Source organism: Malurus melanocephalus, unplaced genomic scaffold (assembly GCF_030028575.1).
Source record: "Malurus melanocephalus ecotype Western Australia unplaced genomic scaffold, MMel_1.1 scaffold_296, whole genome shotgun sequence".
Classification (NCBI taxonomy): Eukaryota; Metazoa; Chordata; class Aves; order Passeriformes; family Maluridae; genus Malurus; species Malurus melanocephalus.
The window spans coordinates 98,831-125,716 of NW_026623528.1; the positions used below are offsets into that span (position 1 = coordinate 98,831).

The following is a 26,886-nucleotide window of genomic DNA, read 5'->3' on the forward strand; positions in this document are numbered from 1 at the left end:
CTAATTACAAAGTCTTCTAAATCAGCACAACCAGAAACATGGAAGGATGATTTCTAGAAGCAGCAGTCTAGTTAGGGAAGGGGAATTCTTGGTCTCTGTCCTGGAGGCATTCTTGCTGTGTAGAATACCTGTCTGCATAAACACCACTTTTCACTGCAAGAAGTTTAGAGGGGCAGGACAGTTTGAACACATAACCAAGGAGCTGCGGTGGGAACAAAGGTTTTACAGACTCCATTAACCAGTTTCACCTTTTATTCACTACAGTGACCTGCACTGCACTTGCACCTCACACAACACTCAAGTGCMAGTCACCATAATGCTCATTCATGAGGCATTCCTTGAACTCTCCAGTTTAGGGCAAGATTATTTCCAAGCTATTTAACCCCTAAGGGAAAGAATTGGAAAACAAAATCCAAAATTTTGTTCATGAGACTACCGAGAGACTTTAATACTCAATGGCTTCATTAAAGTGACTTTGTTTTTGAAGACTGACTTCAAGAAAGTATCTCAGAAAATCCTTTCTAAATGATTCTTACTTAACTTCCTTAAGTGGTAAGTTACAATACAGTCCCATTTCACCAATTTCAGATCAAATCCGGCAATGACTTTWAAGTGTCAAAAGACCACTGAAAAAGAAATAGCTATTTATCAGAGAAGGCTCTRTCTTTAGAAAATATTGAAAACCAGTGCTAGAGCTTTAAAACCCTTAAAAATAGAACTTTAGAAAATAACAGTGGATGTTGACAAATTGTAGGCATTTATTTTCCTTAAACCTTTTTTTCAGTAGGTATAATGGTTGTTTTAGGAGTCATAAGAAAAAAAATAAAAGAACAATTYTTTACTTCTACCATTTGAAACTCACAGCTGAACAGCTAGGCTTTGGTGCATCAAGTAACACAGCTGCTGGCTTCAAAACTAGCAATAACGAGAAAATTTTAAAAAGCTGGGAAAAAAGCTAAACTTTTAATAGTTTCCTAACTGCTGTAACCAAAGGTTAAACACTCCCAAGGACTAGACCAAACTTTAAAATATTCTTTGTTCTACCTTTCTCATTTATCTCATTCAAAGGATATACTTTCCCCAAATCTGAATCACAAGCAAAGAGATAAGGCAGCTAGCTGCACTGGGAAATTGCAATAGCATCAAAAGTTACATGGATATGCATCAAAGAAATACATTGGAAATACACTGCTAACTCTGAGTAGCAAAGTAAGATTCCTGCCTTCAGCTGGAAACAAGTTTTAAGAGCAGTCAAGGTGAATTTGCATAGTAAGGAACAGTCTTAAAATGGAAAATGTTCAGAGAGARTTAACAATTCTGTATTTATAGTAAGTAACCTCCAGACAACAGGCCACAGATCCAAGCCTTTCAAAACAATTAGTGTCTGCTGTTCTCAGGAATCTTGCCTTCTCCAATGCAGAATGGATGATGTTACTCCGGAGAGCAACAGGGAACAGGAGAAAAAGCACCTGGAAAGAAGTAGCCCACTTTTAGGGGGGATGATAACATTCTGAAAGCTGCTGCATAAGGAGACAAGTAATTTGAAATAGCTCTTTGTGTTACTCTTCAATACAAGACTTTAATGACAACGAAAACAATTCTGAAAGGGAAACGGAAAAAAAAAAATCCGACTTCAAGCTATGTAAAAAAGCGAACATGTTCTCGAGATGCAAACACTTATTGCCATTTCTTCCAAACATCAATGCAGAACATGACATTCTATGCTCATATGTCCTATGATCTAAATTTTCATCGATGTTCCTCACTAGAAAAGATGTCACTCTCTGGTTCTGGATTAGTTACGTTGAACACAAGTGAGTTGACAACTGTAACAGCACCTTCCTGATACAGCRGAATTCAAATCATGAACTTCCCAGAACCTGCACAGAGTAACCCCATCCTTCCTTACCCAGCCACGAGTGTCACTCGAGAAGCAGCTGACTGCACACAGAACCAAGTCTCTGCTGGAAACCAGGCTCATGTGTTACATTTGATGCACTTCAGGCAAGTGAAAAACTTCATTAGAACATTCCAAACAGGTTTCCAGGAACAGCAGCACACTGAATTAGGGGCTAAAGGAAGAGGAGTTGTCAGTTGTAGCTGCACTAGAAAGAAAAACAGGAACACACTTCCTGGGGCTTTTTAAATTACACTTCAAGAGCTATTTTTCCTAATAGCTGCTCTGAGCTGTAAAAACTGCAACCTTGGAGGGCAAAAGTCAAAGAAACCCTACTGGTTTTCCCCGGATTACTCACAGAATTAATAAGATCATTTGGAAAGCAGCCTTGAGGTTATCAGAAATCTCCCGTCACATGCCCACAGCAAACTTTTCCAGCATTTCTGCTTACAACTCTTTAATGAACTGCAGCACTGAAGCAGAAATCCTCTTGCCTGCTAGCAGGTCGTGCTGGAATGCAATTTGGCTACCTATGTGTTTTGTGTTTCCAATAGCAAAGTTACCAAAAAAGCCCGAAACAGATAGGTCTTCAGCATTTTTCCACTACACGATTCTGAAATAGCTTTTTAAAGTGTATTTCCCACTGAAAAAATACATGTCAAAACTAATAATGTCCTGACATTATTAATGACAATATAAGCAAGTTCTCTTGATTATTCAGTACATAATCAAACAGGTMATTGCTTTAAAGTGCCATAGAGAGTAAAACCTTTTTTAAAGCAATAGCACTGGAACAGGCTGCCCAGGGAAGTCATGGAGTCTCCCTCTCTGGAGACATTCAAACCCCACCAGCACACATTCCTGTGTCACCTGTTTCAGGTGACCCTGTCTTGGCAGGAGGGTTGGACTGGATGATCTCCAGAGGTTCCTCCCTACCCTAAGGATTCTGTGATTCTGTAATAGGTCTCAGGCAGGTAGAAACAATCTGAACAATGAGAGTTCATAGTTGAATTGAGCACTGCTGCTTTGACACACAGAAATTCCTAAGCATCAACAGAACTAAATGGTGGATATAATTCAAACAGATTCTTGTCAAGGAAGGAAGTGTAGGATTTCAGCTAAAATAATGTCTTCACAACCCCATGTTTAGGTACTTTGAGGATTTTAGCCCAAGCCACTATTTGTACACAAGCACCTCATATTCTGAGCACTTGGTTCAGCGAAGCTCCTCACAAAACTGATACCAAGGTGGATATCAAAAACACAGCTTTGCCAGCCAGAACCTCAGACATTCACTATAARTGTGWATTWGTGATGGGAGGTCAGGAGGAGAACAACCYAAAATGGCATGGCCACTACAGGACAGCCTTTCAATGYCACAAGAATAAGTGGAATCAGATAGAGCTGAGTCAAATAAAAATGACAATACTCATGGCAAAGCAGGATTTCAACTTGCCCTTAATGTGAAGGGCTTGGTTAAACATCTGGCATTGCTGGAAGTGTGCATCTGGAAGTGTTATACATCTGAAAATCTTTTCTTTTGGCCTTTTTGACAAACTTTTTGAGAAGAAAATGAAAGGGACTTGAAGAGAGTGAATCAGAGTCAGAGTAATTTACAGAAGAGCAGAGACTAAATATGTATGTCATCATCAGGTTGGAACCCTAGAGAATAATAAAAAACCCCCAAAACTTACTTCCCTCCTTAAAAGTCAAAAAGAGGCAAAAACCCCCAGAACAGCCCATCACAGGTAAAAAGCTGAGTTAACTTTTTTATCATATTGAGAGAAATCAGTATTTGTGGAAGGATTTTGCTGGTTCAATCAGTACACTCACTGGAAACTTAAGATAATCAAGCATTGATTGTCACAGCTTAAAACGATGTTTTGCAATAGTTGACTTCCCCTCCTRCATCCCAGGCAATCCAAAGTGGATTGCAAGCATGCAGGAAAATTAAGRGGTTTTAGTCAATCTCATCTGTTTTACTTGTAAAGTTATAAGCAGCACAAATTCAACACATTAGGAGGCAGAGGACACATAAACATACATCCAAATACACTGCTCTTAGTTTCCAGAACAGAAAGTTAGATYAGAATATGGAGTGGGGTTGCGCATCTCAACTGCTTGTCTTGGTTTGAGACAATATTTTCAGAGAAAAAATGTTACAGGGTAAATGTTTTCTCTGAGGTGAAAAATCTGATAGTTTTTTTTCCCACCAATATGAAATAGATGTTCAGGCAAAAGTGAAGAGAAAAAAAAAAGTAGTTTATTAACAAAACAAGGTGCCCATAGAACACAGATAAAAAGTAACGGTTGGATATTTAAAAGTCCAGGAACATGTGTCACTCCCTCCCCCCACAGCCACTTGGCATGTGGTGCAGAGAAAAGATGGCACAGCTCTTGTCCTAGGGAAAAAAAAATTGAAACAAAAGAAAAGTGCACATGGCCGCTCAGGCAACAGTGACAACCTGGTGGYAGTCCTCTCCTCAATGTGGATAAAACAGAGGGGTCGATGTGCTTTTTCTCTGGCCGGCTTGGCTTCTCTGGAGTCCGGGATGAGATGGAGCGGCACAGATTGTACCTGCCAGCCCCCGGCTGGTCAGTGCTTGCCTCCTGGTTCTTGGACCACAGCCCCGCTGATCCACTCCAGAAAATCACAGGGGTCACAGAAGGGGTGGCAGTCCAGGGAGAGCTGTTTGCCCAAGCTCACAAGCACAAGCTAGCTAAGCAGCAACAACGTAACTCCTTCAGGCAGTGAGCAGGACTCCCGCAGCGCTGAGCTGAGCTCCAAAAGCCCCTGGCAGCGTGGCAGCCCCGGCTTTGAACTGTCTGCACTGCCTTCCCAGCCACCCCTGCCCCTTCTTCCGGGTCGCATTTAAGGCACAGGCATCTTTTGGGCATACAAGCAGACGGAATATAGGAATACAGGATTGGCACAAAATCAACCCAAGACACGGCTGTACTTGGATGTTCATTGTCCAGGGAAGGGCTTATTTCATTTACGAAGAACTTACTGACCACTTGACTATGCAAACCTGAGCATGGTTTTTTGCACATTAGAAACAGCCTTAATGCACTGTCTGAGATATTTTAAGTCATAAATCCTATTGCATGACATGCAGTTTTAAGAAATGCCCTGACACCACGTGTCTGTTATCTGGGYACTGCTGATTCACTGTTTCTTGTGCTGCAAAGACTGCTGTCACATGCAATATTCTGCATCCAAGTTTAGCATCTTGTTTATGTTGGTAGGAACTTTTGCCTACTCTTGACAGAAGAGGCTTAAGATGAGATTTAGAAATTCCTTTGTCAGGGCAGATTCTCCCTTCTCCTCATACTCATTTTAGGGAGCAGGGAGGAAGGAAGAGAAGAGAAACAAAGCTATTAATAAACTCCCAGAATAGAGGAAATCGGGTACATATAATTTAAAGAGTTACCAGTTATTTACACATTTTGTTCCAAAACAGATAGAACAAAGGATGTCTGTTGCCTACCCGGTTAAACGGCCAGCTCTGGGAGCTGCATGTCCTGCCTTGGACTCACTAATTTCAGCCAAATCCCAACAGCAGCTCTTGGCCTCACTCTTTTATTTGTACCATGTTCTGTCAGCAGTAACATGAACAAAATTTGTCTTCTGAACAGGTGGGCAACAGCAGCTTGCCTGTCTTGGGCCTTCAGCTACCTTCAACTTTTGGCWACTGCTCAGTACAAACATTCTTCTATCTGGATGATGCTTTATAAGTTCAAGCAGCACAGTGTCAGCTGGAGCACCCAACAGATGGAACAGATGTCCACTGGCTGGTGACATCCGGGGAAGTAGGGATGCAGCAGACAAGGAAATGGTTGTAAATCATGGAGGTTATCAAAGAAAACCACTGCCTTGGAGAAGTCACTCAAAGAGATAAGATGGGAGGATAATTTCCATTACCTGAAAATAGCAGTCACATCAATTYCCTCATCTATCAATCTTGAAAAAAGGAAATTTTACACTACGAAAAACAAWTGTCTCTCTTGGAACTACTGGGACTAGCACCACAAATGTGTGAGGTAGAAACKATTATTTTCTTTTCCCAAAAGCCTTGTGGATGGTACCTACAGGCATTCATTAGCTTTCTTACTTTTTTTTTACAGCTTTTTTTCAGCCAATCATAGTTCCACCAACAGGCATAACTTCATTCTGCCATTACACACGGAGTCCAAAAACCCCTAGCCCAACATCTGTACAACTCCCTAAAATTTGCCCTGCAGACCCCTCTATCCAAAAAGTTAACAATTATTTTTTTCCTTTTCATGCTGCTTCATTGGCAATCCCTTCTTTTGATTTGTCTGATACAATTAAAATCTAATTTCTACATTTTCTGGATGATGACTTCTTGTCAGAACTGTGTTTAAGTTGGGACTTTTAGACCAAGATGGAATTTTTGGACAAGATAGAATAGAAATTAATAGAAATTATCATCCCAATCCCATTCTCTCTAAAAAGCAACTGGTATGGATTTATTATTTAATCTACAGTACCTTTAAGCAAAAACTTTCAAATCTGAAACAATACAGCAAAAGAAGACAACATCAACACTCCATATTGAAATTTAGACATTACCAACAAAACAAAATTAACTAGAAGTGGCTAACTATTTCTAAARCTGAGTATCAAAACCAAAGAAAATTTTAAATGGTTTAGCCTGAAAACAAGGATTGAGAACTTACAAAAATACCRAAACACTAAATATATGCATGTGAAATGGTTGAGAAAATAACTTCAAAGCTTAGATATCAGCAGTAGGAGTGGACGGTTTTTAACATGCTAGTTCATACTCAGCTTCAGGCAGTATCCACTAAAAGGAAAAGCTGTGTGATAACTTTTTGACTGCTCATGCAAGTTGAATGGATGACTTGTTTTCAGAACTGACAGTCTCAAAGACTCGAGAATTTCTAAGCACAGAATTTCCTGTTCCTACTGCAGTAAACCACCAAGACTTTTTTTATAAAAATAGAAAAAAAAACCACCAATGGTTTCTCTACTGTAAAAAGCTTTACTTGGTAGAAATCTCAGGAATGATGGTAAGGGAGCAGACTTGCCTTCAAAAATGGCCTGATGATATTTCAGCATCCCTCAAAGATTACCATCAGGGCAGAAGACTTCCAAGGATATTCCAGTCAAGGCTTCTACAATGCAGTTTGTGCTGGGTGTGGAAAGCTACATGAATTAATATTCCAAGGAATTGTAAGCACCTCACTGATCTTGCCTACTACATGATACTCAATACCCAAAATGTAATCTAATATGTATAATTCAAATAACCAAAAGGTAAATATTTGTGCGCAACTGATAGCAGATTTTTAATACTTTTAACACCTGATTTACATCAGGAATATGATCGCATTAATCTATTCTTTATTTGAGGTGGAAAATAAACCAGTACAAAGCATTTGTGCTCATTTAGGAAAATCCCACCTCTGCAAAGGATACTTACCAAAAAAGATCAGCATGAAGTTTCTCATTACCAGAATACCATGCCCCCTCACACTTTTTACATAGTTTTTCTAAGAAATCCAGTTTTTATTTTACAGCTTAGAAGAGAGTTAAAAAGCAGTTGTACCTGGATTGAAAATAGGTAGTCTGAACTGATCAGCCTCACAAGGTAATCTCAGCGTAAATTTTTAAGTGGAGCTCTGCTTAGAATTTGAACAAGGTAATTAGGTATAGACCACTTCAAAGTGGGACATGTCTATACTGATCACTGAAACACACAGTATTGCAGAAGGGGAGCCAGTACTTCCAACAACATTTGAGTAAAATATGGATTTTTAAAAAAAAATCTGTACTCTACAAGAAACCTAAGAACAGACTGAGAATATCTGAGCAGGTCTGCTTTTCATTTTCAGCTAACATTATTTATGTCCATATCAGAAGTTTCTTTGGAAGCACCAGAACTTAGCTGTTGGCTCCAAATACYTCAACATAATTGCAGTGGTTTTAAACTTTAGTTATTTTCTAACCCTTCTGTGCAGGGTACTGCAAATCCAGTTTGTCCTTCTCCTTGCTGACTTCAAGCAGCATCACACCTCAACTTGTCCTGCTGGAACTCACAAGTGTGTGTCCCATGTCTCTACTCCAGGTCACACACAGTACTACCTTTGTTCATACATGATGTGTGCCAACATCTCAGCTTCTTTCTTCTGTCTGCCCATTTTCTACTTCCAGACTCCAAGTTTTTGTGACAATAAAGGGAAAACACTAAACTGTGTCATACTTATAGTCACACACTGCCTAGATTGCCTGGAACATTTCTTGTTTCTAATAAACCCTTCCTCTCTGTTCACTGACTCGCTCAGAAGATTTCAAACTTCCAACTCCTCCTCACAAAAGCTAAACTCCCACTACATTAATTGTCTAGTGCAGCGGTAGGACTTGTCCCATCCCTCCCCCTCTGTCAGCAAGCACAAGTGAAACAAGTGTTCAATCATAGTATCTGAGAAAAGAATTGSCTGCTGGGCTCCAAGTGAGCTGATGTTGCAAAACAATAGCTAACACAAGTAGTAGGGCACCTAGCCACTATTTTAGMAAAACCAGACTTCCATGTGTTACAGAATATCCAGGTTTTTGCAAAAGGAAAATTGAAAATTCACTTGCCCTTATCCTAAAATAGAATTTCTATTTTTCAGTTTGCTGGTTTGGGGTTTTGTTTTTGTAATTAAATCATCAATTCATGTATATTCCAATGCCAAAACAGATATGCTTGCATCAAAAATATATTTTGAAAACTGAGGTGCAAAGATTCAGTGAACTAAAACTGCCTGCCAGGATATAAGCCAGGTATCTTCAGCGAAGAGATTCTAGGTACACTGTCAAAACTGGGAATACAGGCCAGAAGTCCTGGCTCCCTTTCGAGAAACCTAAACAGAAAACAGTATTTCGCTTTTAGGATGGACTACACAAAGAAAAATAACATACCTGCCTTCTAAAATAGCAGGTTTATTTGGACAGATGACCAAAGAGGTCATGCCTTCGAATTACCACAATGAGATTTGGGGTGGTTTTTTGGAAGTGTTTGTCTGTTTTTAAAATACAAACATACACACTCCTTTAYAGTCATATTTTGCTCAATGATCTTTAGAAAAAACCTGCCATATTCTGCAGTTTTGCAAACCGAGTCCATATGTGAGCATTATGCACAACACAATAAAAAGGCGAGCTGCCTGTTCAGCTGAACATCTCTTCCTGCACGTGGACACAGATGGAAGCAGCTGTTGACACTAAATAACTCACAGCTAAAAYGCATTTGAGAACTCTGCTCCGTTCCCCAGGCAGGACATGCTCTTACGGACTGCAGCAGAGCTGAATGGGATAGAAAGTAAATGCAAGTAGTGAGGTGATTTGTTATTTTCCCCTTATCTCCTGAAATGAGCTATGAACAGATACTCCTCCAGCTTTTAGAAATGAAAACACAAACACCACTTCCTCCTGTAATTGCTAAGCTAAACAGAAACACAAAGTGCACACTTTTATTTTACAGCATGGCACAAACAAGAATTAGGCTTCTTGCACCAAACCACTAGGACCTGCAATTTGACCATCAGGTCATCATAAGAGGATGAAAAAACGTAATGTCTGCAACACTGATTTATACTGAAAAAACAAGAAGGTGGAAGGATGAGGTAATGGTAAGAGGGAAAGGAGTTTATCACCCCACTCACTGTCCTCTCAGAAAAGATTCTGAGCACTCAGAAAGAGCAGAGGACTATGCTCCTACTCGTGACCTTTCTTTGAAAAAGTGCAGTGCAAATTCTCAAAAAGTAAAAGTCGGGGAGGAGGCAGAAATTTGGCATTCCAGCACTCCCACTCCCAGCTTAAAACTTCAAGGCAGACTGATTGCTATTTCATAGTCTGCTGATTTGCTCTACTTTCCATGAACCAAGAATGCTGAAGAAATTGTAACTTAATCTCTGCTTAATGTCTCAGGTTAATCATGTTAAAATTTTGCTTCTGGAATCTTTAATGTCATCAATGGTAGTAGTGGGCCACTGAAAATGAACATTCAATACTAAAAAGAAAACTAAGAATCTCCTTGCTGGAAGAAAACGAGCCACAAGTTCCTTTTCTCGATGATTTTAGAGACAGATTAGTTTCATTTGCATGTTTTTAGACAGGTATGCACCTTTAGCAGGAGAAATTACTTGTAAATCAATACAGGAATAAAACAGTTCTTTCCAACATTTATCAAGTTAGGAGAAACTWTTAGCAAGGGTAYTGAAGTATATGTATTTACAGATCAKAAAAGGCATTCCTGYRTTCTGCAGCTCTTGAAATAATGTCYCTTGTAGAAAGCAGCTATAATACTRTACACTGCAGCCTATGCAGCTGTAGATATTTACAGTTATTTCTGTGATTGAAATATAGGAATGACTGTGCTGAATCAAGAACGTCTCAAGCCTCAAAACCAACAAAATATCTGATTCTTCAAAGAAAAGTATGACTGCCACAAAATGGACAGCTCTATAGGGAATGCTTTCCCTAGAAGTTATTTGAGCCGTAAATTCATAAACATGGGGTTTTTTTACTGTTTGAATGTTTCACATTTGGAGTCTATGACATTTTTAAGGTAGGTTTCAGACATGGCAGGGGCTCCATTTCTACATTATCAGTTATGAACCATATAGCTGAATTGTCTGATCTCCAAACTATATCCCTTATAACTAAAGAGCTGCATTTCTACAAAGCTAATAAATCTGTAGAAGTAGTTAATGCTGGATGCAGTTTTTCCTGTCATAGAGCTACTTCACAATTAAATCGTTGAAACTACCAAGGCTTACACAAAGAACACACAGTATCTCGCTAATATTTAGGTATTATCTATAGGTGCAGTTCTGCATGGAAATGCAGAAGGTAAGTATTTCTAGCCATTAGCCCTTCAGAGATGTTGACTGGATAATGTGAACAYGGGGACAGGAAAGCACACACATGCAAGTTTTATTTGCAAGTTACACTCCCCATTCTGTCACCTATAAACTTTATAATTTTTCCATTTCTATACAGAAACTGTGCCAGTATCTTCACTCAGACAGCTGCACTTTTCCTTTCATCAAAAAGAAAAGGATTAATTCAAAATTACAAGTAAGTGTTCCTACAGTCACCTCCAGACTTTATCACTTATCCAGGCAATGAAGCAAACAGAAGGGAAAAAAAAACCCCTGACAAATCAACAATTCCATGAATCACAGAAATTGTTTTGCTTCCACTGACAGGATCAATGTTTAAGTTAAGCACTGATGTCATCTTAGTGGCACACCCTCCCCTGCTGCAGGACCTCACCCTCCACAGCCTGTGCCCAACTCCCATCCCACCCAAGCATATCCATCAGGTTTGCACTTCTGCAACAGGGCCCACTCATGTTTGCACTAAATTTTAAAACATTTAACTGTTCTATCTGTTTTTTAACAGAGTCAAATCAGATATAACAGTAATTACAACCAGAACAATGAAAATAGCAAAAAAAAAAAATCAGTAAAAAGAATCCTCAATTACTTAATTGCCTTTTAAATCTCATACATTCAGCTTCACTGCATCCAGTTCTTTTGAGATAATGACTCATTTCACGAGCTCTTATTTAAGAATCTATTACTGTACTTGTAAAATTTACCTTTAATGCAAACTGCCACCCAAGACCTTTTCACTGTTTTTCTTGATTGATTTCTCAAGCCCTTCTCTCAAAGTGAAGTCCTTGTCACTACTGCAGCATCCTTCCCTAAGTCCCTGTTTTTCTTCTTCTCTATCAGCATCAAGAAACCAAGTCCCAATCTCAGAATTTCTATCTACCCTCCATMCTAACTCTCCCTAATAAATCAACACTCTAGTCATTCTGACTATAACACTTTCCCAGAAGGCAAGGGGAAAAAAAGCCTATCCAATACCAAAAGACAGAAGTTTACAGAAGTTACTTCCCTTGCAAAGAAAAGGAAAGCACTGTAGTAAAAGTTATACAGAGAATAACCACACAGAAAAGTTAATCAGAACTGAGAAACTCTGTCCTCATAGTCTCAAAGACTTCAGGAGTCTCACACATTCCTAACTTGCAATTTATATTCCCAATTTACATTTTTCCCCCTCAGCTGCCTGCATCTCTTGGGTTTGAACATAGCACCTTCATTCTCTTCCCCACATCTCGCATGCTTTGAGCAAGATTCAGCTGCATGAAGCCACCAGGCATTTTGCATATGGAAATAACAAAGCAGGTGAAAGAGCAAAGCCTTATTACAGACAGATGTTGCTGCTCTTACTGCAGCTCCATGCTCAGGAGTCTCATTAGAAAGAATATTGCTCCCAGTTGCAGCCTAACAGTGGAGAGAAATASAACAGAAGCAAAGCAACTTGTCTGCTCCTGACAAGGGAACATTCAATAAAAATCAATATTTGACACCTTAATGTCTTTGAAATCTATCAGCCTTTAGAATTCCCTGCCACATGATGCTAACCATGGAATACAGCAAAGTTTAGTGCACTGCAAATTTTTATGGTTGTCAGGAACTTTTAGCTGCTCATACTATTAATGCCAACAGAAAGACTATGGGAAGAGATGCAAATATCTGCAGTTTAAGACGTTAAGCTTTTCACGTCTCTGACTCAAACCGTAACAAATAACTTCACACTGAGATGGCAAGATTCCTTATGGTAAGATTCCATACTCYTCCTAAACTTGCTTTTTTTCCAGCTTAATAATGGTGCGCTCTCTTTCTTCCAGCTTATTCTGTTCCTCAATGCTTTCAAAAGCATCACTGCTCCTATACATACCCAGCACTCTGACAGGACTTGCACAAATAAGGACTTGGMTTCTTTCAACCTGCTCATAGTTATTCGGTTCTCTGCCATCTTGTCTTGGTTTGAGACAATGTTTTCAGAGAAAAAATGTTACAGAGTAAATGTTTCCTCTGAAGTGAAAAAAAAAATTGATAATTTTTTCCCACCAATATGAAATAGATGTTTGGGCAAAAGTGAAAAGAAAAAATAGTTTATTAACTAAACAAGGTGCCCACAGGACACAGATTAAAGAAAATGAGTGACTGTTGGATATTTAAAAGTCCAGAAATGCCTGCCGCCCCCTTCCTCCCACAGCCACTTGGCACGTGTTGCAGAGAAAAGATGGCTCAGCTCCTGTCTCCAGGAAAAAAAGAAACAAAAGAAAATGTCCACGTGGCCCTCAGGCAACAGTGGAAAACCTGGTGGCAGTCCTCTCCTCAATGTGGATGAAAGAGAGAGGTCGATGTGCTTTTTTTCTTTGGCTGGCTTGGCTTCTCTGGAGTCTGGGATTAGACSGAGTGGCACAGATTGTTCCTGCCAGCCCCCGGCTGATAGCACTTGCCCCCTGGTTCTTGGACCACAGCCCCGCCGATCCGCTCCAGAAAATCACAGGAGTCACAGAAGAGGTGGCAGTCCAGGGAGAGCTGTTTGCCCAAACTAACAAGCATGAGCTAGCTAAGCCACAACAACGTAACTCCCCTGCACACAGAAAGCAGGACTCCCGCAGCAATGAGCTGAGCTCCAAAAGCCCCTGGCAGCGTGGCAGCCCCGGCTTTGAACTGTCTGCACTGCCTTCCCAGCCGCCCCTGCCCCTTCTTCCGGGTCGCATTCAAAGGCACAGGCATCTTTTGGGCATACAAGCAGATGGAATATAGGAATAGAGTGTTATCATAAAATCAACCCAAGACAGATCTCTATCTCATCTCTCCTCCAACTACCACAATAGTATAACAAAGTAGTGCATAAATGGTACAGCAAAGGGGTACTGAACAGCTCTCCCCTTTCTMATAAGGTTTTTAATGCCTTAGGCTAGATCAGATGTTTCTCTTCATGTTAGTACTAGCACCAAGTTACTATTTCCTTTTGGTATCAAGATTGTGGTGCTACCAAATAGTAATAAATCTCAGCTAAATATTTGCAAGGAATTAAGTTCTAAAATTAGACTTGAAAGTATATTTTCTAAAAACCTGTAATAACTATAAGAATGGGGGAAGATATAAAAAAAAGTGACTGAAGTGGTTTCAAAGCACAGCGTAATTATATATGAGCTTCTAGCATTTTATGATCACAAAATGAAGTTATCTTTCTTATACTGAATTATGACAAATTGTTTCTTAGGCATGAAACAACACAAAACTGGTACTACCAAAAATTTTCAGCGGAGGAAAGGTATCTTCAGCAAAAATTTTTATTGCTATTATTAYCTTGTGGTCAAATGATTATTACTTGGCCTAGCAAAACCAACTTCAATATGAATATACTTCTAATCTGTGGCTAAAGGTACAGAAAGCAAACATTCATCTGCATCTGTTCCATTATTTCCATTTGCAGAACGTGAAGGTGTAAGTACACCATGTTCTCCACAAGCTTYAGGAGAAGGGACAATTCAGCTAGAACATCGCAACAGTGAAATCAATATCCCCAAGATAGAATATGGGAGGAAAGAAAAGGCAAATTGCCTTTCAGATCCATCCCAGAAGGGCAGCAAGTTTTCAGAATTTGACATTTATAAAAACCTTTAATTCACGCATTGAAATTAAACCTTCATGAGATGCAAAACCTCTATGTAAGAACACTACTAAAAAGTGAATATATAAAATATAAACATACCAACTGCAAAACTGGATGAAACTCTCAGATCATTGWTTCTTGCTTAAGAGAGAGGGATTTTTGTAAGAACATTTTGTTTCAGTCAACTATACATAAATCACTTCACTAAGGTTATAACTATGCAAACAAACCCATCAAAATTCAAATGTGTCCAGATGGACAGTTCTATAATTTCATCTGAGAAGTTCTGGAGTTTTTTGCTAGAACTGCTGGTTTTTCCTAGCTCAAACAACTACCCATTGCTAATAGCCTAAATGATATCATCTGGTCTTTTTCTAGTTGCCACTTAGACCCAAAYCAACCATAAGGACACAAAAAATAAAACAGAGACAGCAAAACCTAAGATTATTCTGGTAAACAGCACTTTTGGTACCCAAGCCAAGCAGCAACCACAAGAATGCAATCTGGACACGATGAAGCTCTTGATATTCAGTCCCTGCCTCCCCGACTGACCCCGATCACCCAGAACATTTCAACAATTTCTGCAGGTTTGCCACGAGACATTATTGTGACTACAGTGTGATACAGAATAAGCAATCTTCATCTTACAGCACTTTAACAATCTCCAGCTTCTCCCACAAATGTAAAGCTATGGATTATTTCATTTGTCCAAGACAAAGTCCACACACTAATTTTTATGAGATTTCACTGCCATCATCTATCAAGATCAACCTAAGTACTTTCCCCAAAAGCATTTTTTAAATTAGATCTTGTAAGCAAGATATTAAGTTCTTTTCCTCAGAAGTAGGATCTCATTCTGTGCAAGTTTAAGATACCAAAAGCCACCTAAAAAAGCACACTGATTTCTTGGGTAGTTAATTCTTTGTTACTGTAAGTATTACAGCTCAAAATTATATTTCTTTTCAAATAACTGAAACATCTCTTTAACAAAGCAGCAAACTGTAGTACAGCATGAACATTGTCACTGTCTCCTTTGAGCAGATAGTTTTATTTCAGCAGTGTAAATTTTATTGTAACTACCCTTCACTACTTCTCCTCTCCTAAAGTTTTCCTGTTTCATAACATGCTGGAAACCCAACATCTTGCTTTGAAACCTCTTTGAAACCCTGGCTTAAGGCCAACTTGCAACTGATACTACAGTTTAAATACCTTCCTAGCAAAATTGCACAAACTTCAAAACACTCTGGGATCAGTCATTAATATGTTTTTGTTTCAGTTACAACACTAATGAAAACCAAATGTCTACATTTATTTTAGCCAGCTTAATGGTCCAGGGACTTTGCTTAAAAGAGAGCTCTGAATCAACCTCATTTACTTGACTGAACAGATTAGCAAAACAACATTGTACAAAGATATGGATAGCATTTTTAAAAGATTTAATAAGAGTCTTTCAGCCACAGATTCAATTAAGGAGGCCCAATTAATTGCCTCAATTTTCTTCTTCTCAAAAGTCTTCAATTACAGCATGCTCAAAACTATGCACTTTTAGCTGCAACTTTACAAGGTTCAATTTGCAAACAGATTTAAGACCCCAAACTAATGCTGTTCTACAGGATAGGTTATTGCAAACCATGTTTTTGCTATCCAAATAAGGTACAAAACACCAGATCCTGCCTGAAGTTTGAGCCTTCCCAAAGTGTCTGCTTGTGAAAGATATCACTGTGTTATGCGAGAGTACCTCTCAGTTATACAAACGCCACACGCAGCAGACTTGGGAATATTTTGGGTGGGAATTTCAGCATGGTAAATAAAATGCCCCATACAAAGCTGTCTTTCAGCTGACAGTCATGACATTCTGCTGCTCCTTTAATCCATACCCTCTACAATTAAGCCAGCAAATTCTATGCTGGTTTTGTAAAGCCTTAGCAATTCAAAACAAATTGATGTTTCAGTAACATTTTATCCCCAAATTAATTTTTGAACACTTGGTACATACTTTTCCACAGCAAAGAACATGGAARGTCTGCTAAAACAAAATCAAAACAAGCTGACACAAATATCTACATTTTCAGTTACAACACTGTTGACCATCATTTGTATCTCAAGATATTTAGAGCATGCACCACCTGTTTCCAACTAACTCTCAAACTGTTCGACCACACGATTAATGACAGCTGCTAAAATGTCTAAAATATCAGGGAAAACAAATAAAAGTTTAACAGCATCTATGCAGGACTGAGGCAAGCCACGTTCTTTTGCTAAACGTGAGTCATTATAACACATACAATACTTCAATAATGTATATTTGCACCTCACAGACTCCCTTCACCACCATTATAACCCTCAAAAGTTAAGTGCTTCTGTCTGCAGGAATGCCAGTGCCTGTGTGCAACAACTGTTTCTAGGACAGGAGGCTGCCTGTGCACTTTCAGAGTTTTACAGACCTAAGAAATTCCTAGCACAAACTTCCTAGTACACATCTCTAACATGCACATCCATCCTATTTAGCCGAAACGCAGAAAACAGAGCAAAAAGCCTCCTTGAGAGGTCACACCAAATGGACAAATGCCAACCCAAAAAGAAATTTTAAATGAATCAATCTCATATCATCAATTTTTTCTTCCCTAAAATGTGTAAAAATTGATATAAAGCAAGAATGTAAAGGTTAGAGATAACTGATCAGCCAGTAAGTAGACTTTGAAATGTCCACGTTAAGTGCATTGCCACTTTATTTCAAAGTGCAGTTTACTTATGAACACTGRCATTCTTGCCATGTTTTCAAAAGTATGTAGAACTCTCCCTGTGTAAAAATATCTTTTTCTAGCACAACGAGACATTGAAAAGAGTAACTTTTTATATGTTTAATTCAGAGTTTCACAAAAAATCACATGCTTACAGTAGTTCAATTGATTTCTCTATTTAAGAGGTTCTTTTCCAGAAATTAGAATGCAGAATTCTGGTACTAAGTAGCTGGTAACTGTTCTTCTATTAATCCTAAAAGGAGGAGAAAAAAAAATACAGGAAAAAGGGATACTTCACATTAATACACTTACGTTTCACCAAAATCCCAAAGCAACATTAAAAGGCTTCCAAGGCCTCGTCATGACTTTACAGATGATGGACATCACATCAAGAGCACCAAGCAAAGAATCCTTTCTCAAAGTTTCAGCTCAATTTGCACTAAAAGCAACAGGTAAGAAGAYCAAATAGTTCAGCTAGTTAAATGAGAATGGAAAAATTGCTGAGAAGAATTTCTTATTCCTTTATTTTGTAAATCCAYATACCTGCTCTTTACTACTTAAAGACACGCTGTTTATACAGTTATTTCTCTTATGTGGATAAGAGAAGTATGAATTCAACCACACCCTTCAAGAAACTTCAAAAATACCATTTCTCAGTATGAATTTTCTCAGACCTTGGCAGCCTTACAGAACAGCCAGCTCCAGCCAGCAAAGAGGTCCTCTTGTGAAGTTTCAAGAAGATACAGCGACGCCTTTATTTATTAAACTGAGCATACCTGCCTATCACAATTTCTCTGAGGCATTCAGCACAGAAGATTAATAAAGAGCTTGTAGATCAAACAAGCAATACCCCCTGAGATCAAGAATAACAAACTTCTGCAAGARCACAGTTGGAGGTAAGTTCCTGCTATCAAGTACTGTTTGCACAAAGCAGCATAGAAGTGCAAATTGCAAACTCTCAGGAGACTCTCACAGCCCATCTGCATACAAAGGGAACTTTCAGTTTTAAACCTAACCTATGGTTTGGGACAAACTTCGCAAATGTGACTCTTTTAAACCGTAATACACACTCACACCTCTCTCAAAGGAAAATAACTACACCAGAAGCAGATTACAGAGAAACAGTAGTACTGACAAATTAAGTCTCATAAATTCAGAATATTAAGATTGATTTTTTCGCCTCATAAAACAAGCTTCAGTTTTTGCATGCAACAGAGGATCTTTTATGTGAAAACATAATGAAGAAAGATCAGATAAATACTAAGTATTTTCCARTAAAACAGAACTTGACACTTGCCATATATTGAACATTCTCACTTTAAAGCCTCATATATTTGGCTATTTAGTTCAAAACATAACCCATATCACATGACCTGTTCCAGAAGAGTAATATGGAAGCAAGTATGGCTCAAGAACAAGGTGGCTGCTCAGCTTCCTTCATATTGACATACTCATAGGAGCAGTCACCCCTTTTGGGATAAGAGAACCAAATTCTGAGGGTTATTTTTTGATCCCAACATTCTCCATCTGGGCCATTTTCTCACTGTGTATTAAGGGTTAACCTGAAAGAATTTAATAGAGATTACTCTGTGAATATTTAGGATCTTGATGGACAGTAGTGTCAGTTCTGGAAGCTGGCTATTGGGTCAGGCCAAGAGGATTAATGGAAAATGAGGTAATTGAACAGATGTACACAGCACTTTGGGTTTTCTTCCCTGTCACTAGGTCCAAGTGGCCCTTCTGTACAGCACAATTTCCAGGTATGGGAAATAAACATATGGGATGATTGGAAAAAAAAAAAACCAACACACTGAAGAAAAAAAAAAAAAACATGGTGGCTTTTTATCTAGAAATCTACTTGAAAATTAGGCTTGAACTGCCATAAAAGCATTCTAACCCAAGAGCATTTGGTCACTGGTGATTATCAGCAGAAGAGACAGACTGGTATTGTTAAGACAACATCTAATAAAATGAAATAAATATGGACTGCAAAAGGCACTCATCCCCAAGCACTGTCATGCTGTAACATCCTGCTGAGTTTGTACTTTTGTGGGATATGGGCTATATYAGAGCAGCATGTGGAGCCAATACCACACCAGGCTTCACAACCTGAAGGTAAAAATCAGTTTCTCGGTGATTCCAGTAAAGATTCTCAGAACTTAATTTAGTCCTGCACATGCCTTCAAACCCATGCCCACTTTGTTCCCAAAGGAAGMATATGTCAAAGAAAACCAGACTAGAGCTGGTCTAACTGCTCTGCAAGGCTTCCCTCCCYGGCACACACTCCTGACTGATGTTTGGCTGCAAGGAAGGACTTAATAAAACTGCATCTCCAAAGAGGTTCACCTTCTTGTTCTGAATGGAAAATGCAGATGTTTAATGGGGGTAGTATTTAGCTAGCAGGAATGACTCAAGATATTTTGCACTACATCTATAACAGCTCTAATGAAAGAGCWCTTCTATTAAACACAAATAGTTTAAACCACAGCTATCTCTGTACCTATCACTTCACAAAGGCACCTCTGGCCATTGCTATGGATACTAAASCCAGAGAACATCTTGTCACCTTCATCTGGAAACTCAGTCCAACTACACTAAAATTAGCACACTGAGGGTATTTCATTTACACTTTTTAAAACACACAAGACATTTCTTTGTGGACACATTTCAGGGTTTTGGAACACACAAAGTATAAGTGCACCACACTTTTCTCAACATAATTTCAATAAACTTTACATGTGGGGTGACTTTGAAAGGTTGACAGCAGAGCTCTATCAGGGAACTGATTGTACAGACTGCTCACGCCCAGGTTTCTCTGCAACTCAAGAAACCACCTTTGATTACAAATGGAAAGGGACAGAATCACTGTGGCTGTGGAGTTTCACAAGTTCATCACAGAATGTACACAAGGACGAATTTTATCAAGAAAATTGCTGCTAATTCTGTTACTCCACTAACAGTGGTCATCCATTTTTAACAGCCACTTCTTTAATAGGTGTTTCTCTTATCTTGCACTTTCCACAACAGGACATTCACCTTTTCATTCTTTTCCASTATGTTGCCCCTCGACTTTTTTCTACTCTCTGGCTTATTTGACCCAAAAATTAACCAAGAATCCTGCAACAGATGTTTGTCTTGTCCTTAAGGACTGCACAGCTTACAATGAGACATGAGCAGCACTTAGTACCTTCACTATGACAAAGACAAGGTTCCTTTTCCTCAGCTTTCAAACGTGCCTGCCCATTCCTCTTGCCATGCGACCTGGGAAAGGAACAAGTTAATGTTTGACTTCTGGTTTAATGGTATACTTTTTCTAATGGTTACTGACAGCAGAGTCTGGTGCTGTGCAGGTTATTTGCATGGGCTCCAAAGTCTGCAGTCTGTATTTCTGAGTTGAGATTCAAGAGATTAAATAAACACATTGATCTCTGTGGTCTTTATTTTGGAAGAGGAGAAAAGTGTATGAGCAGCTAGGAAGGAGCAAAGCAGATTACTTGGAAGGCAGAGAAGAAGCCAGAAACACACCTTAAGTGTTGTATTATGTAAYACAACAAAATGCTCTCTCATGGGCATTTTATCTATGTATGCATGAGTTTTATGGCCTTGTTTCCTTGTTATGCCAGTTCTTAGCCAGAAAAAGAATCACCATCCCCTTTTCCCAATCACAGCAAGTCTAGGACCTCTTTGCTTCATGCACCTGCATGAGATGCATCACRTTTTGCAGCAGCAATTCCTTAGTTCTGGGTGTGTGTATTGCCTCCTGATTTCCATGCTGACTGACAGGTTTCTAACACACTACACAGGGCACAYAAAATCAGCATGGTCATTTTACAGCAGAGGGAATACAGCAACCTGAACAACTGACCAGCTAGTGCAAAAGTAAGGATACACACCTGAACATCTCTGCATTAACTCATTTCAAAGTGAACATAATCTGTTCTCAAAGCAGACAGCAGATTTACATTCACTTGCCAGTTAACTCCAGGGAGAATAGCATCACTTGAAAGCAGAATATTCATTTGAAAATAGCTACCACGAACCTTCTCTACCTCACTCCTCTCTAAACAAACATTAGGAAACTGATATACCCATGGCAACTTGTGCTGTGGAAACAAGAATTCAACATAACCTTTTAAAAAATKATGCCAGTTCTTTTACAAAGAATTCATTGAAAGAACTATAAACCCTGTAGGGGGACACCATATTAATAAATTTAAATGTCTGTGCAAGCCTAACTTAAAACAAGCACCTGCAGGAACAAGCCTGCAGGGATTTCAGCCTGATGCTAYCAGCTTTGAAAAAGGTATTTCACTCCCTAAAGACCCCACATGCCCTCTTACTCCTCAAACTGCTGGTCTGTTGAACCAGAATGACATCATACAGCATCACCTTCAGCCTCTCAAGGAACTTAAATTAAAAATTAAATCCTTTGGCTGTACTGCTGTAACAATGCTCCAAGACAAACCAGCTTATACCAATGCAGCCTCCCTTGCTTAGAAAATAACAGAACTGGGATTCCAATCTAAAATCTAAATGCCACAATCTTTCTGTACCAAATAATTAACAAAGTTAAAGTACACTACACATCTAAAGACTTTGAGAAAGTAGCTGCCTTCAACAACAGCAGGGAAGGGGGAAAAGCGATGGAAGAAAACAAGAGTTTCTATTTTCCATACATAAAGACCAAGAAAAATACCAGGAGGATAGATATTTTTAACTTATCATAATTTTAAATTATTGTTCGTTAATCTGAGGATACTGTAGCAGAAGAATTCAAACACAACTTAGGAATTCATGAATGAAAACCTTGGGCTTRCATACTAACTTCTAATGCTGAACGACACATTGGAGAGTTTTAATTCTGTAGCTACCGACAAAAATTAATCCTTACAGCATTGCGTTCTGTGTGTGGAAAACAGGGCCAGGAATTAAACATGCCCTTCAGCAAATCATAATTTAACAACATGTCTAAGATTAAGATGCTGACAGTTCTGTCTCCCAGGCCCAAGTTCCTGCTACTAGAGCACACCACCTCTTATTCATGCATTTTAATTGCCAGGTTTAGAAAAAAAAAAGGCATGCAAGATAAAGGCTGCTATCTGCTAATGAGGGAATGGTTTATTTTATATCTTAATTCTGACTCGGAGGAATGAGCTAAGCGGTCTGAAATCTCAGAATCTGATATCAAACTTACTATGGGGTTTGGAGAGTCTAATTTCTCCCTCMTCCCCAAAGCAATTTTACATATAGCTGGGGAAGAAAGATGATTCTGGAAGTTTGCAGCCATCAGTATACACTCAGTGTATCAACTGGAAGATATTTACAGACATGAAATGGAAGCGAGCCAGAAGATTTATAAAAGTATTTCCCCCTCTCCCCCAACACAACACTACTTTCTTTGAAGAGCAGAGAGTGGAAATGAGGGAGTACAGATGTGCACTTTTGATAGCAAGACCCATTATCACAAAATGAGAAGGTGATTAACATGGGCCCAGTGCTATTAACCACTCTGATACCTTTTAAATTTGAATGTCCCTGCTTTCCAGAAACCCTTCTAGGATTTTCTAATACTCTAATGRTTAGAAAGGAGCTCAATAAATCAGCTAACCCTGCCTCTCAAGACTGGAGGAGAAAAACATGGTCTAGACATAGTTAATCTGTGACTTATGAGGCACTCTAAAATAGGAAATACCACTGTCTTCCCAAGCAMTCTGTTCCAGTGGGTCACAGTWCTTTTCTATTGTCCATTTACACTCTTTCTGTTGCAGTTTAAGSACATTACCAGTGGTTCTGTTGTCAGTGACTAGACTGAAAGATGCTCTCCCTATTTATATYTCACCTGAAGAAAACCCTTCCTTCCCTCTGTAGTCTTCCATTCTCTAAGGGAAGCATTTCTAATCTTCCTATGAATAAATCAATTACATTTTCAAGACTTCATTCTTAACTTTCCTCTACACTGTCTTGCAATCTAACTTTTCCTGGGGTGAAATGTTTAAGCCCAACATGACGGACTATCATGTGATGTGTTTAAACTCATCCTGTTTATGTATCACAGTACATCCAAGTCATTTGTAGCAGACGTGTTAACAGAATTGTATCTGGCTTCTCAACTGCAACATCCCCACAACTCTTTGCACAAAACTCATTCTAATCCTCCACAATCTTCTTGCAYAGAGATGATAGATGGAGGAGCTTGAATCTTGTCCTCGTCCAAAAGGCATGGTTTTCTCCTTCCCAGATTGCTTCTTCATTTTCCTCAAGCCACTCTGAACCCTATCCAGGTTTTCCAACACACTCACAGCAATTCCATCTGCTGCTAATACTGCACAGCCTTAATGTTTCACTTAAGTCAAAATTAGTGACAGAACCCTGCAGAGACTATTCAGTCTCCACATCCTCTGGTCTGACAGTGATCCATGAAACTATTTAAGGCTTTTCACCAACTTTATGGTATTTAAAGAAACATCATTGCTTATAACACAGAAAAAGCCATTAGAATAACTAACTAAACTAAGAACATATTTGTTCATCCCAAAAAGACTGGATACCATGCCATAAAAGGAGATTTGACTGGTTGTGAATTTTGGTTTGAGAAAATCCAAATTCATGTTTATCGAACATTTTTTGTACTTATTGCTTGAAAAACTTATCAAATAGTTCACATTTGTTGCAATGCTTTTGCAAGTGAACTCCAGATCTCTCCTGCTTCTTTTCCACCTGACCCACTTAGATACAGGTGCTGGGCTTGGCTTCTCTCCCTATTTACAGAACTTCATTTGTCTACATGGAAATTGATAATGGTTCTGTGACCAGGAAGCAAACAAACCAAATTATCCTTCCTTAAGTTTYCCCTGCTTTCCAAATTAGCCCTTTTGTAAGTGTTCTTCTTCATCATCTTCCTTATAAAAGAAAAATTCCTATGCTCCTATTTCTGGTGTCAGGTATAACTACAGCTTATCCTGCAATAAAGATATATCTAAAGCAACAAGTGTATTCAACATAAAGTTTAGAATTTTTAGATGTTTTTCTGGCAAGAAAGTTCATTCAAACCTTTTCCAATAYGGTTGCAACCAACAGATGTTTTAGAATATTTTCACCACACAGATTAGCTGTCTGCACTCCAATTCCATAAACACCCAGCAGCGTCTCACATGTTAGTTAACAACAGTCCAGTTTGGTAAACTGGGAAAAYGAAGTCTCATGTTGCAGATGTAAATGATCCCACTGACCACCAAACACCTCCTCAGCACTAAATGAGGTCTCACCTCCTGTCCTGGTTGAGCTGTACCAGCCTTGCYGGTGCACACCCCACCCTGCCTTGAGCTCTTTCAGTGTAGTCTCCTGCCAGGACCTTACAAGGAGAAAGTATGACCACATTACTGGAGCACAGCAGCTGCACACAGCAGCCACATCTACACCTAAAACTACTTGATATTGTKAATTATAGACAGCCTCTCAGGAAGCTGTCTGTACATTTCTAAATTCACCGGAAGGAGGTAACTGTGAGAAAGAAGAATTTAAGCAGTGGAACAAAATACCTGTCCTTCTGCATGGAATAGCCATGAGTGCTTCTTTTGGCCCATGGTTTATTACACTACACAGCACACCAYGGAAGGCTACCCAGAAGCAGCTCACAGAAGCTGGATAACTACATCCAATTAAGAACTATAAAAATATTTTCATTATTCAAACTTTTCACTTGCTGAATTTCTGTTTTCTACTCAGCTCCAGTCATTCTGCTCAAAGCTGAAATACAATGGAGAAAATTTGTAACACAAATATGAACACAAATTTCCAGAAAAGACAAACAAGATACCACAGAACATCCTCTTAACAGGGTTGACAGCAGAACTGGTATTAAGTCTTGAAAAGTAAAGCAATCAACTGTTTTGGGCTATCATTCAGACCCAGTAGTACCAGCTGACTAAATTTTAACTTAATACCTTTAACACTGAGGCACTGACTACCAGAGCCTTCCCTGAACCAGAGAAGGCAAGGATGAGAGGTAGGGTAGACAAGAAATTTGAAGGATTAATTTGTAGGTTCTACAGATTTAGCACACTAAGTTCTCAAATCAGCAAGGAACTCTGAACAGCATACTCAAATCATCTTTGGGGGTTAGAGAATAAAATGGCAATTTAAGAAAAAAAAACCAAACATGTTTGCCATAAGCAAACAGATGCCGCTTCTCCTGCCTAGATAGTAAAAAAATATTAGAAAATAATTTATTTTTTKGAATTCAATAACTTCTTTACTGCGTATGCAATTACTAAAGCCATAAAAAAAGGAGAAGTTAAAGAGTTTTCGTGAATTAGCAAAAGCTAAGAGARAGACAAGTCTTCCCCAACTGATCAGTGATCAAAACCTATTGGAAAAAAAAATTTAAAACCTCTCTTCATTTCCCCAGAAAGTAGTTTGGTTTATAGAACTCAACCATATACAGGGCAATAACAACAAATGATGCAACCCTCTTCCATGCAAAGACCATGGAAAAAAAAAAAAGAAATCTGTCTGGAGTTCGTGCCGGCCAGGCAAATCAATATACTTAGTCATAACTCAACTGCACTACTTACAAAGCAAGTAATTGTTTTCCCACTAATGTCATCTCTACCACTTTTTAGCAGAGAACAAGCTGCCAAAGTACTCAGTTTGCAGCAGATCAAACTGGCTTTGCTTGACAGCAAAGAAARGCAGAGAAAAGCGGTTTACTGATGCAACAGTTATGCAGTAACACATTAAAAAAGCCAGCTACAGTTCACAGTCGACCACAACTACTTTCTTCAACTGTCCTGGTATATAAACATTATTACACAATGATATTCCCAAAACCCTTAATGCAAGTCTTGCTTTTTCAGTTTGTAAAGTTTCATTGTCGCAGAAAATACATGATGACGAATTCAGGCCCAAAAAGTGTCCAGGACCACTCYGGATCTTAGACTTCACTGTCACAGATGTGAGTTCTAAACTACATTAATGATTTTACATTTAGTTTTAATAATGTTTTAAAACATTTTTGGTTTTAATTYCATTATGTTTTTATAAAGCTATCAGCATGACACACATTTCACATGACTTAACTTCAAAGGGTTAAGATTAAGTTACTGAATTCTTGCAATACCTGCTGTAGTTTTTTATAGTATTAAAGAAGCTGTCAACAGTAAGTGAGAACATATGTTTAAGACTAGGGTAAAGTTTATTCCAAGAGGCAAAAATTCCCTTCAGCTTTATATAATTATTTAGAACAGCATACGTATTTAAGAAAATATTTTAACTTACTTGCATATTCAAAGTATGTGGCATAGCACTCTGTGTTTTTCTAAGCCCAAAATATCAAAACCACAGCAATCTTTAATAAATTACCTAGTTCTCAAAATCCCCCTCTTCCTTCCTCCCACCWAAAGATATCTCCACATCACCTAGTTTTGATGCAACTTCAAGAACTGCTGCCCAAGAGGGGTGGTTCAATATTAAATACCTTTACCATTAGAAATTGATCTTATCAGCTGTACTGCTGACCACAGCAATTACTTTCAGTAAACACAACAGAGAGAAAATTCCTAAGAAAGTCTTTTAAGTTCACATCAGGTATGAAAGCATTTTCAGYCTAAGCCTGAAAGTATCAAGCACCCTCGAGGTCTTACAACAACTAACAGGAAAGTGCAAAACTTGGAAGACCACAAATGAGGCTTTGCAAAAAACCAAAAAAAACCCGAACAACAAACAAA

General features: G+C 38.7%; 1 protein-coding gene across 1 annotated transcript in view; it reads right to left on the reverse strand.

The window, feature by feature from the left end:
* DISP1 (dispatched RND transporter family member 1) overlaps positions 1-26,886 on the reverse strand; it is an 87,321-nt gene that overhangs the window by 54,285 nt on the left and 6,150 nt on the right. The gene's annotated exons all lie outside the window — the stretch shown is intronic.